This window comes from Bison bison, unplaced genomic scaffold (assembly GCF_000754665.1).
Source record: "Bison bison bison isolate TAMUID 2011002044 unplaced genomic scaffold, Bison_UMD1.0 scf7180017864527, whole genome shotgun sequence".
In the NCBI taxonomy this organism is placed as follows: Eukaryota; Metazoa; Chordata; class Mammalia; order Artiodactyla; family Bovidae; genus Bison; species Bison bison.
In genome coordinates, this window is record NW_011495078.1 from 830,853 (window position 1) to 842,503 (window position 11,651).

Genomic DNA, 11,651 nt, shown 5'->3' on the forward strand with positions numbered 1-11,651 from the left:
TTACTTTGCCAACAAAGGTTCGTCTAGTCAAGGCTATGGCTTTTCCTGTGGTCATGTATGGATGTGAGAGTTGGACTGTGAAGAAGGCTGAGCGCCGAAGAATTGATGCTTTTGAACTGTGGTGTTGGAGAAGACTCTTGAGAGTCCCTTGGACTGCAGGAGATCCAACCAGTCCATTCTGAAGGAGATCAGCCCTGGGATTTCTTTGGAAGGAATGATGCTAAAGTTGAAACTCCAGTACTTCAGCCACCTCATGCAAAGAGTTGACTCATTGGAAAAGACTCTGATGCTGGGAGGGATTTGGGGGCAAGAGGAGAAGGGGATGCCAGAGAATGAGATGGCTGGATGGCATCACTGACTCGGTGGACGTGAGTCTGAGTGAACTCCGGGAGTTGGTGATGGACAGGGAGGCCTGGCGTGCTGCGGTTCATGGGGTCACAAAGAGTCGGACACAACCGAGCAACTGATCTGATCAAAGGCAAGAGACTTGGGGCTGCTAGATGTGAGATTAGTGTTAACGAATAACACGTCAGAAAAAGAGCAAACCGCTTTCAGCTCAAAGCTATGCTAACAAGCGGGAAAGAGGTAAGACTCCCACCCCGAGATCCTTTAAACACCCGCCTCTGCTTGGGGCTGCTCCGGGCGCTCACACCTGCTCTCTGCCTAATGCAGTGAGAGCGTCTTCTGGACACGTCCCGGGTGCCTCTCAGAGAACTTCTTTTCGATGGATCCCTTGAAATTTTTCAAGCATGGTAGGCTTCCTTTTAGACAGTTACAAAAGAGGAACTCTCCTGAAAAAGAACCAAAACTTGCTTTCTTAGAAAGCAGATTCAGTCCAGCAGTCCCAGGTCATCTGCAGCAGAGAACGTGTGTGGCTCCAGTCACAGCGGGTTTCCAGTTCCATGCCCCTGGTCTCAGTGGGCGGGCCTCGAGCCTCAGCTTGTTTCAGAAACGAGACATGGCCTCCCAGGGCCTCTTCCTAGTCACGGACACCACAGGTCGGGAGCCGAAGTCCATGTGAAGTCGCTTCTGTGCTTGTAACTCCTGGTTTTAACTCACATCGGTTCTGTGAGGCCAGTCTGCAGCACGGTGGCCGGGAGGGCTGACTGTGGGAGAGGGTGTGGCCCCGGAGCCTTGGGGAGAGCTCGCGTTCCAGACAGATGCCCACTGTCCTTCTGAAAGCATCAGTCAGGCAGTTGTGTCCAACTCTGCAACCCCATGGACTGTAGCCCGCCAGGCTCCTTTGTCCATGGGATTCTCCAGGCAAAAATACTGGAGTGGGCTGTCATGCCCTCCTCCAGGGAACCTTCCCCACCCAGGGATCAAACCAGGGTTTCCTGATTACAGGCATACTCTTTGCTGAGTCACCTGGAAAGATCCTTCAGAAGGTGATTGTATCAACCAGCTAATCCAGCACTATCTGCTCTTAATGACAAAAGGGAAGGTTAGGACCAAGATGGAAACCTTAAGATCACAGTGACCAGGGACTTCTCTGGAAGTGCAGTGGTTGAGACTCTGCATGTCCACTGCAGGAAGCATGGGTTCAATCCTTGGTTGAGGAAGTGGGTTCCCACAGGCCTCACAGTGCAGCTAAAAAACCCCACTAATCAAAAAAGACGAAACATAGTGAAGACAAATCCCTGTCTCCTTCCATGACAAAAGGTAGTTAACACGGATAGTTGGGTGTTTCTACACATTACCAAGACTTGAAAATAAAATTAGCAAGAATTTATGTAAGAAAAGACCATGATTCCATCTAAAAAGAAGCCTAAGGCCAGGGTGCTGATGCCTTTTGTTTCTCCAGGTGGAGCCAGCTGAAGGTGACTCATTCATTTCCTTTTTCCTTGTAACCTCTGCTTTTTCAAATCAACTTTTTGAAAATTAGAGTATATGAAATACACGAACCACTTTAGGTGTGCGGTTTGATGAGTTTTGACAAATGCCCTGTGAAAGGAAGTCAGAATGGCTCCAGTCTTGCCAGGAGAGCCTCCAATGGACTGGAGGCCTAGGAGGAAGGGGAGCTTGCGCTCGTCTCAGCCCCAGTGGGGTCTGAACTCTGACCTGTCCTGGTCTTGACACAGGCCTCCAGAACACAAGGTTCCAGAAACTCAGGACACTCATGAACGCCCACCCTGAATGACCTGTGACAGCCGATCGCTCACAGACACGCCCTTCCTTCTGTCAGAGTCAGCCCTAACTCGTGCTGAGCAACCTTGTGACTTTCTGCGCCTGTAAACCTCCTGCGGTTTCTTGGTCGACAGCAGACGCCCATGAAACCAGCACCCTAGTCAAGACAGCGCCTTCTTCACCCAGAGGCCCTCCTGTCCCCACATGCTTGTCCGCTTCTGCCACTGTTCATCAGGCGTGTGCGTTGCAGACTTACACGCAGATGGAATCACGCGGTCTCTCTTTTTCCATACCTGGATCCGTCTGCGCTGCGTGAACCACTAGTTCATTCCTCTCGTTGCTGACAGCGGCTTATTCCAGAAGGATCTGCCAGTCTCCTACCCGTTCACCTGTGGAAGGACTTTGGTTGTTCCCAGTGGTTGCTGGTGTTATACCTCAGAAAGGAGCGGCTGGGTGACGTGCTCGCTGTACGTTTAGCTTTAAAAACAAACTCTCCGTGCTTTTCCAAAGCGACTTTACACTGTGTTCGTAAGTTCCCAGCAAGAGTGGCTCCACATCCTTGCCGATACTTGGTATGATTAGTCTTTTAAATTTTAAAGAATAGGAGAAGGAAATGGCAACCCACTCCAGTATTCTTGCCTAGAAAATCCCGTGGACACAGGAGCTTGGAGGGCCACAGTCCATGGGGTTGCAAAAGAGCTGGACATGACGTCGTGACTAAACAACAGCATTTTAACATTCTGACAGTTGTCTAATGCTATCTCATCGTGACTGTGATTTGCATTTTCTTGATGATTACTGAAGTCATGGGTCTTTTCTTGTGCCTATTAATTCACATACCTTCTTTGGGTAAATATTCAAACTTTCTCCTGTTTTTAAAAATAGGTTACTGGTTTTCTTGTTATTGAATTACAAGTGTTCTTATATATTCTGGATACAGATACTTTGACGTATTGTAAATATTTACCCCATTATATGGCTTGCCTTTTTATTTTTAAATAGAAATAGTACCTTTTAAAAAGCTTTACATTTAATGAAAACTCAGTTTATCAGTATTTTTTATGCTTCATGCTTTTTGTATCCTAAGAAATGTTTGCGTATCCCAACATCATAAATATTTTTCTGTCATTTTTTTTCTAGAAGGTTCATGGTTTTAGCTTCTACGGTTAGGCATATGATCAAATTAAATTTTGAAGGTAGTGTGAGATAAGAGTTACTGTTCATTCTCCCCGTGTGATGAATGAAAAGACTTTTCTTAACCTACTAAGTCACCTTGGCATCTCTGTTGAAAACAAGTGGATGTCCCGGACGCTCCCTGCTCCATTCAGACGACGTGAGTGCCCTCATGTCACCAACACCACGGTGTCTTCACTACTGTAGCCTTATAATCAAAGTCTTGAAATTAGGTAGAGTAAGTTCTCCAACTGTTCTTGTAAAAAATTGCTTTTGCTATTTGAATTTCCATAATCATTTTCCATAATTCCATAAGCACTTCCATAATTCATAAGCATTATTCCATAAGCATAATTCCATAATTATGCTTATTCCATAAGCATTAAAAAGCAGAGACATTAGTTTGCCAATAAAAGACATTACTTTGCCAACAAAGGTCCATCTAGTCAAAGCTACGGTTTTTCCAGTAGTCATGTATGGGTGTGAGACTTGGGTTCTAAAGAAAGCTGAGCACTGAAGAATTGATGCTTTTGAACTGTGGTGTTGGAGAAGGCTCTTGAGAGTCCCTTGGACTGCAAGGAGATCCAACCAGTCCATCCTAAAGGAAATCAGTCCTGAATATTCATTGGAAGGATTCCTGGATGCTGAAGCTGACCCTGATGCTGGAAAAGATTGAAGGCAGGAGGAGAAGGGGACGACAGAGGATGAGATGGCTGGATGGCATCACCAACTCAATGGACATGAGTTTGAGTAAATTCCGGGAGTTGGTGATGGACAGGGAGGCCTGGTGTGCTGCAGTCCACGGGGTTGCAAAGAGTCGGACACGACTGAGCAACTGAACTGAAACTGAACTGATGCTGTGCTTAGTCGCTCAGTCGTGTCCAACTCTTTGTGACACCATGGACTGTAGCCCACTGGGCTCCTCTGTCCATGGGATTCTCCAGGCAAGAAGGCTGGAGTGGGTTGCATGCCCTCCTCCAGGGGGTCTTCCTGACTGTAAATGTCCTTTCTCAAGTTAAGGAAATTCCCTTCTATTCCCACTTTCCTGAGCGTCATTTTTAAAATCAACAAGTGTTGAATTTCATCAAAATCTTGATCTATTGAGATGATTTTACATTTTGCTTCTTTCTTTTTTAGATTTTCAAATGTTAAGCCAATCTTGCATTCTAGAGGAAAACTTCACTTGTTTTGGTATATTATTGACTTCATATATTGCTGTATTCAAATTGCTAATATTTGATTGAAGGATATTGGTCTGTATTTTCTTGTGATATTTTTGTCTGATTTTTCAATCAGGGTGACGCTGGGCTCAGTAGTTGTGAGCTAGTCCCTCTTCAGTTTCTGAAAGGCTGTGTGAGATTCTCTTTCTTGACAGTTAAATGGAATTCACCAGTGTGGTCTCTGGAGTTTTCTTGGTGGAAAGGTTTAAAATGACAAATTCAATATCTTTAATGGATATGGATCTATTTTTATTTTCTATTTCTTATTCGTCCACTTGGACAATTTGCAGATGTTGTGGAATTTGACCATGTGATGTAAGTTGTACAGTTATTGGCGTAAATCGATTCATAAAGTTCTCAGTAGGATCTGCTGTCTTCTCCTCTCCTTCCTGATATTGATTTTTTTTTCTCTTTATAATTAGTCTAGCTAAAGGTTTATTGGTTTTGTTGGTCTTCTCAAACAACCAGTTTTGGTTTCCTCGATTTGCCCTTTTTCCGCTTTGATCTCTGCTTTCACCTGTTTTATTTTTCTTTCTTCTGTTTACTTTGAATTCACCTTGCCCTCCTTTTTCTAGCTTTTTCAGGCTTAGGTCATTGTATTTAAAACTTTCATCTTTTAAAATGTAAGCACCTGAAGCTATGACTATCCCCTAGGCACTTCTTAAGCTGTATCGTACAGATTTTGGGTCTGCTGTTTTCTTATTCATTCAATTCAAAATATGTTCTAATTTTCCTTGTGATTTTTCTTTGACTCATAGATATGTAAAGTGTGTTGTTTATATTATCTGTTTATGTCAGAATTATTGGATTATTTATTTAAAGTGCATGGCTTAAGTTCCTCACCACTTAGCTCCCTGCTGGGGTTCTCCCTGACTGTCATTGGGATCTAGGACACGTTCTGCATAACTTCAGCCCTCTTGCTGCAGCGAGCCTGGCTCTGTGACACCGCGTGCTCCCCTGGGTGACAGTCCCCGCACCATTTGAAGAGCGCTGTTCAGTGTAACGTCCTGCAGTTACCGAGGTCGGGTCGGTTGACGATGTTTCGCGTCCTTCCCGTTTTTCTGTCTCCTTATCAGCCACTGACGGGAGAGTGTTGAAACCTTGGCTGTTGCTGGGCTGTCCGCTGCTTCCCTCGCTCTCGCCTGTGCTGGGAAGCTCCGTCACCGGAGGTCTACGGTCTTAGGCACGCTCTGACGAGCGCCTGTCTTTATGAAATGCCTTCTTTGTCTCTGCAGACACTCCGTGTCCTGATGAGACGGGGAACCGAGCTCTGTTCACAGAGCGGAAGAATGGACTCCGCAAACTCGCAAACATTCAAGCAGGCAAAGTTTATTTCAAAGGATAGAGCTACAAAGCCCTCAGCATAGACACTGAGAGCGGGCGAAGAGCCCCCAGAGGCGGGAACAGCGGCAGCTTTTCTGTCCTCGTCAGACTCGACCTGTCCGTCCTTGGCTGGCCCGGGGCCCGACGCCTGTGATTTCTGACCCGTGAGTGTAAGCGTGACGTCCAGTTTGTTGTCTTTATGGCTCTCTTTTGGGTCCCAGTTCCTCACTTTCTCCAGACATAGTGACGCCACCCCTTGACCCTTTCTCAGGACCACACACCGTTATTTAGGAGCCTGGCGTGCTGCAATTCACGGGGTCGCAAAGAGTCGGACACGACTGAGCGACTGATCTGATCTGATCTGATCTGCATGTTTAAGAGCTGACGATCCACCAGGAGTTTCTCTCCTTGATAAACTGGACAGCAGTTAATGATTGTCTTGTCCTGGGTCTGAAGGTTTTACGACCCTGCAGACCAGGAAGCCGTTCCTCTGAATGTGTAGGAGCTGAAAGAAATGCAGCTTTAGGCCAGTGGAGCCAAAAACGTTTGTGTGTGAGACCTGGAATTGAAACGGAAACTAGAGGAAGAGCCAGGCTCTAACTTCTGCACTGACTGCCTAACGCTGAAGGCTGCTGGAGACCAAGCTTCGCGGGGCGCGTGTGGCTACCACTCGGCTCTCGGGGCGCGTGTGGCTACCACTCGGCTCTCGGGGCGCGTGTGGCTACCACTCGGCTCTGCGGGCTGCGTGTGGCTAGCCGCTCGGCTTCGCGGGGTGCGTGTGCCTGTGGGCGTTTGTGTGTGCGTTTGCACAGCTGCCTGCATGTGTGTGCTCTTGCTTTCTGTGTGCGATTTCACGTGATTAGCTCTCATGGTAAAGCTTTTTTCACCTTTTACTTTGAACCCATCTGTCTTTATGTGTTAAATGACTTTCTTGTAGTGACGCATACCTGTCTGGGTCTTAATTTTCTATCCGGTCTGAAAGCCTTTGTCTTTTAACTGACGTGTTTAGATAATGTGATTTGTTCATTATTCCTGTTCTCCCACTTTCCTGGTCCACTTTGAGCAGATTTAAGATTTATACCAAATTTGTTCTTCTTACCCAGGAACGGCCAGTGTCTGTCCCGTCCGTTGGCCGGTGGCTCTGTGGCAAGCAGCGTTGTGCTGACTGGAACGACCCCACAAGAAGCGTTATTATCTTTTAGAAGATAAGAAAATTAAGGGTGAGAGCACAGGAGTAGTTTTCTTAAGGGCACCAGATGGAGCAGAGCCAGGCTTGACCCCTGGGCCACCTCAGCCAGCAGCCCCAGCCCGTGACCCCTGCTCTCTGCCACCCTGGGGCCTCCGTGTGGGAGGCTGGCGGCCTGTGCAGCTCGGTCGCCATTTGCAGAGCGTTGATTCCTCAGTAGGGGCCCTTAAAAACTTCCTCAGCTTTTTATCTCGCAGCTTCCCATGTGTCTGTGTCCACACCTACTTTTATACACTGCCCTCCTGTCTTTGCAGGAACACATACAGGCACACAGGTTAACACCATGAGTACATACACACACACTCAGACACACACACTCGCGTACATGCAGATATACAAATACACACCAGTCACGGGTACTGCAGCAACCAGGAGACGTGGGGGCATCCTGTGCTGGCAGCCAGGTGGGATGCACAGGACCACCCACCCAATTCCAGAGAGGGTTGGTAAAGCCTCAGCACACAGTGGCCGTGGAAGAACGAAGGATGGCTTTTATGTAAAGTTTTTTAAAAATAACAGACAGCAAGTAACTGACTCCAGACAGCTCACGAAGCAGGAGCTCTTTACTGTCTCTCTCTTCACACAAAAAGTTACAACCTGCCCTGTACTCGGTGAAAGAGGAGAGGACTCCAGACACATGGATTAGTGCCCTCAGAACTTCAAGAAAGTATCATAGCCATAAAAAAAAAAAGAAAGAAAACAAAACAACAGTCTTATTAAAACTGTGAGCACCAGGACAGAGCTGGCTCACTGGAAAAGCCCCTGATGCTGGGAAAGACTGAAGGCGGGAAGAGAAGGGGGTGGCAGAGGATGCGATGGTTGGATGGCATCATCGACTCGACGGACACGACTTTGAGCGAGCTCTGGGAGACGGGAGGACAGAGGAGCCTGGTGTGCAGCAGTCATTGGGTTTGCAGAGAGACAGGACTTAGCAGCTGAAGAACAGCAGCCAGAAAACAGGAAATGACACCCTGATCTAGAGGCCACTGCGGGGAAGGCTGACCAGAAACAGTGGGAAGTTCACGGAGCGGAGGCGGCGGGCGGGCAGGCCTGTGGTTTTCCATTCAGGATCTCCTGACCCATGGGCCGCACAGATTCCTCTTACAGAAAGTGAGAGCAGGGCGGTGGCGGGGATGGTGCCTGGCAGGACGTGAGTCAGGAGTCTTCACTGAGCCCTGTCGGCACAAAGGGAAACAAGCCCACTGGTGTCTTGTGAAACAGAGAAACTTGGGGCAGGATTTCAAAAGTTCTGGGAAAAGCCCAGGTTACACCACGCAGCCAGCCTCAGAGCTGGAGGCCAGCAGGCCGGGGAGCCAGGCCTTCTGCGTGCTGAGGGTCAGGGCTTCAGCGGGAGCTTCACGGGCAGCCCGCTCTCAGATCAAGTGCAGCGGCCAGCAAACCAGACGAGCAGCGATTCAGGATGCCGTCCTCTCATGCCTTCCGGCCGATAAGCCCTGGAAGGGCCACCTCAGTGTAACGAACCAGGAAGACAAGGGGAAGGCAGGCTGGGGTTCGGGGAGGGGGATCCCAGCCGAGGAGGGAGGGTCGCATGGAGGGAGTTCTGAGGAAAAGGTCTTCAAGAAGGAGCTGGGTTTGTCCAGATCGTTTAATAAGAAAATTGCTGATCACGGTGATAAGACAAAGTTCTGTGGGTTTTTTGTTGTTGTTGTTAACAATAGCATTAAAAATTGCTGTGTTTTTATTTTAAAATGTCCAGGGAAGACAAAAGGCTGGACAACAGTCTGAATATAAAGCAAGTTAACACGTGACAAGAACTTGGCATGTCTGCCGGTGTTTGGGAGGAGACCCACTCGTCTCTGTGCCCAGAGCCTCAGCTGTCCCGAGTCAGAACAGCACTTCACTCCTGGGCTCCAGGGGAGTTAACAGGCCACAGACGCCGTCTGTGTGTTTGCAGCTTTGAGACCAGACGTGCAAAGTCTATTGTATATACAGTCTGATGAGCTGTCGGAAACTGGAAGGGAGGAATCATGGGGAAGAGCGTGAGCCTTCATTTCTTCATTTTCAGAGCAGACGTTCTTGAAAAACAGTAAGTTCATGAGCCAAGAAGACGGAGGTTTGTATGACTCATGATAAAGATTCCTGTGAAGCAAGCAGGGAGGACACAGCTGGCTGGGTTGGGGGCCCTGGGCTCCCTGGCGTGGGCCGACCCGCACCTCCCAGGGCAGGGTGTGGCCGGTGGGCTCATTCTGTTTTTCTCAACAATTCGTGATTAATTTTATTTACGGATGTTGTTTTGACAAAAAAATGCAGGAGGTATGAAAGGGTGTGCAGTCAGCAGCTTCCCTTGGCTTTGCAAATCCACTATGGGGCACAGCTGCTGTTACACACACGTGACTCTGCACACATGCACACACGCACACACACACGTGTGCAGGGGTGCTCTGCCCCCTTCACAGCCCTCCCGTCACAGTGGCTGTGACATCCGCCCCATCACGTCTGGACCCGTCCGGGGACACGGCACCACACTCCTTTGCGTCCTGTCAAAGGACATTCAGGACTTTTTTCTGTATGTGCTGTTCTGGCATCAGAACTCCCTCCCCGCAAGTGTCAGGGCATCGCGGGGACGTGGACTTGGGGTCAGAGACACAGGCATCCTGGAACACGGTGCTGGTCGGTTTCCCTGAGGGACCGTCACCCTGGTGGCTGCGGGCCAGGCACCGGAGTCAGGGGCAGCACGGGCGCTCGGGGTCCTCCTCCTCCTGACCCCTCCAGCGCGGCCTCCAGCTCGGACCGCGTTTCAGCTCCCGCTCCAGACCAGCCCCTGCACACCTGCGCCCCAGGAGCGCCCCCCAGACCAGCCTCTTCATGCCTTGAGCCCTCCAGGAGCGCCCACCTGCCAGCCCCTCCTGGTTCACCATCACACCGGGCTGGCTTGTAGTTCTGTGCACACTGAAATATTCGGCACTGCCTTATTTTTACTCTCAAATTTGCCAATTTTTACTTAAAAGCTTTTCCCCATGTAGATTTTTAAGAATGCCATTTACCTTTGTTTTTTAAAAGAGGGATCTTGTAAGTCATTAGGTTTTTTTCCACTCCAAATAAGATGCACCCCAGATTTTCTTATTCCATATCCAGTTTATTTCCTGCTGTAACTTGGGAATCGTCATGTCTTTTTAAAGGGGCGGTCTTTCTTAAAAAACATTATCTGGCTGCCTGGGGTCTCCGTCTCAGCATGTGATCTCTGCTGCGGCATGCACGATCTAGTTCTGAGCAGGGACTGAGCCGGGCCCCCACTTCGGGAGTCTCAGCCTCTGGCCCCCACCGGGACATCCTACCGAATCTGTTTTAAAGGGGACACCTTCCTTCGAGTTCAGGGGGTTTTCTGCCTGCCTTTCCCTTCTCAATCATTTCCTCTGTGTGTTTCACTTCGCTGGCCTGTAAGTACAGTAAGACAGGGCCAGACGCGGGGCACCGCGGGCGAGACTGAGCTCGGGCGGAGGCGCCGGGTGCCGCGTCTGTCCTGGAGGGGGCTTTAGGGGCTGAAGGGCGGGGAGCGATATGTCAGGTGCATACCACAGCTTTATTAATGTGATTTTAAGGCCAATTGAAACTACTTTTATTCAGAGTAAGTCTACATTAAATTACAGTATCAACAATTGAGAGACATTGAACTTAAAAGTGTAAGAAGCAGAAGCTACTGGTCTCTGATGAACCACGTGTGATGAACTCACAACTGAAAATGTACAAAGAGGGAAAGAAGACACGCAAAGAGCGAGGGTTTTCATCTGGAAACCCGTGAGATGTCATATTTTAAACACGCATGTTTCAAAAAGGGAGAATCTTTTAATAATTTAGCACAAAAATCAAATGATATAAACTTGGTATATTCCAGAAAATATTGCTTTCAACACTTACACCATGATCAAAATTCCTTTGGTAGCTTTTAATCAAAACGAAACATGCTATTATGTAAAATATAAAGTACTTTTAAATGTTCTCGCAAAAGTATCTTTGTTGTGGTTCCCACATGAACCAGCGTCCGCGGCGTGGGTCCCCTATGCACACGCGTGATGGCGGGGCCCACAGGGCCACCTCTGCGCCGCGTCGCTCTCCACGAGGCGCTGACGTGGTCACATGGAGGACAGCCGCCGCCCAGGGCCGCGAAAACAGAACCAGACTTGACTGTCGCCATCGTACAAACACGCGGTTAGAAAAAGTAAAACAGCAGTCGCCCCTGGGCCAAGAACAGGGGCTGCCAGGCGCAGCCTCAGGGCGGCAAAGACACAACGCTCCCGCTAAACCCGCGCAGGGAGGGGACCCAAGCAACGCAGTGGGAATGAGACGGAGACGGGGCCGGAACGACCTCCTCTCCACGAAGCAGAGGGCTCGCGAGGAGCCTCGTCCAGAAACCAGGCCTCACAGGTTAAAACTGGGTGCAAAGAAACGAACAGAAGCCACTGTGCGGCTGCGGAATTCATCAGCTGGGACACTGCAGGTTCTCCCCATCCACCAGTCAGGGGCGCCCGCTCTGGGCCTAAGAGCTTGTGTCGGGAGCGCACAGTGGTCCTGCCGCGACGGGAAGCAGCACGGAGGGTCTCACG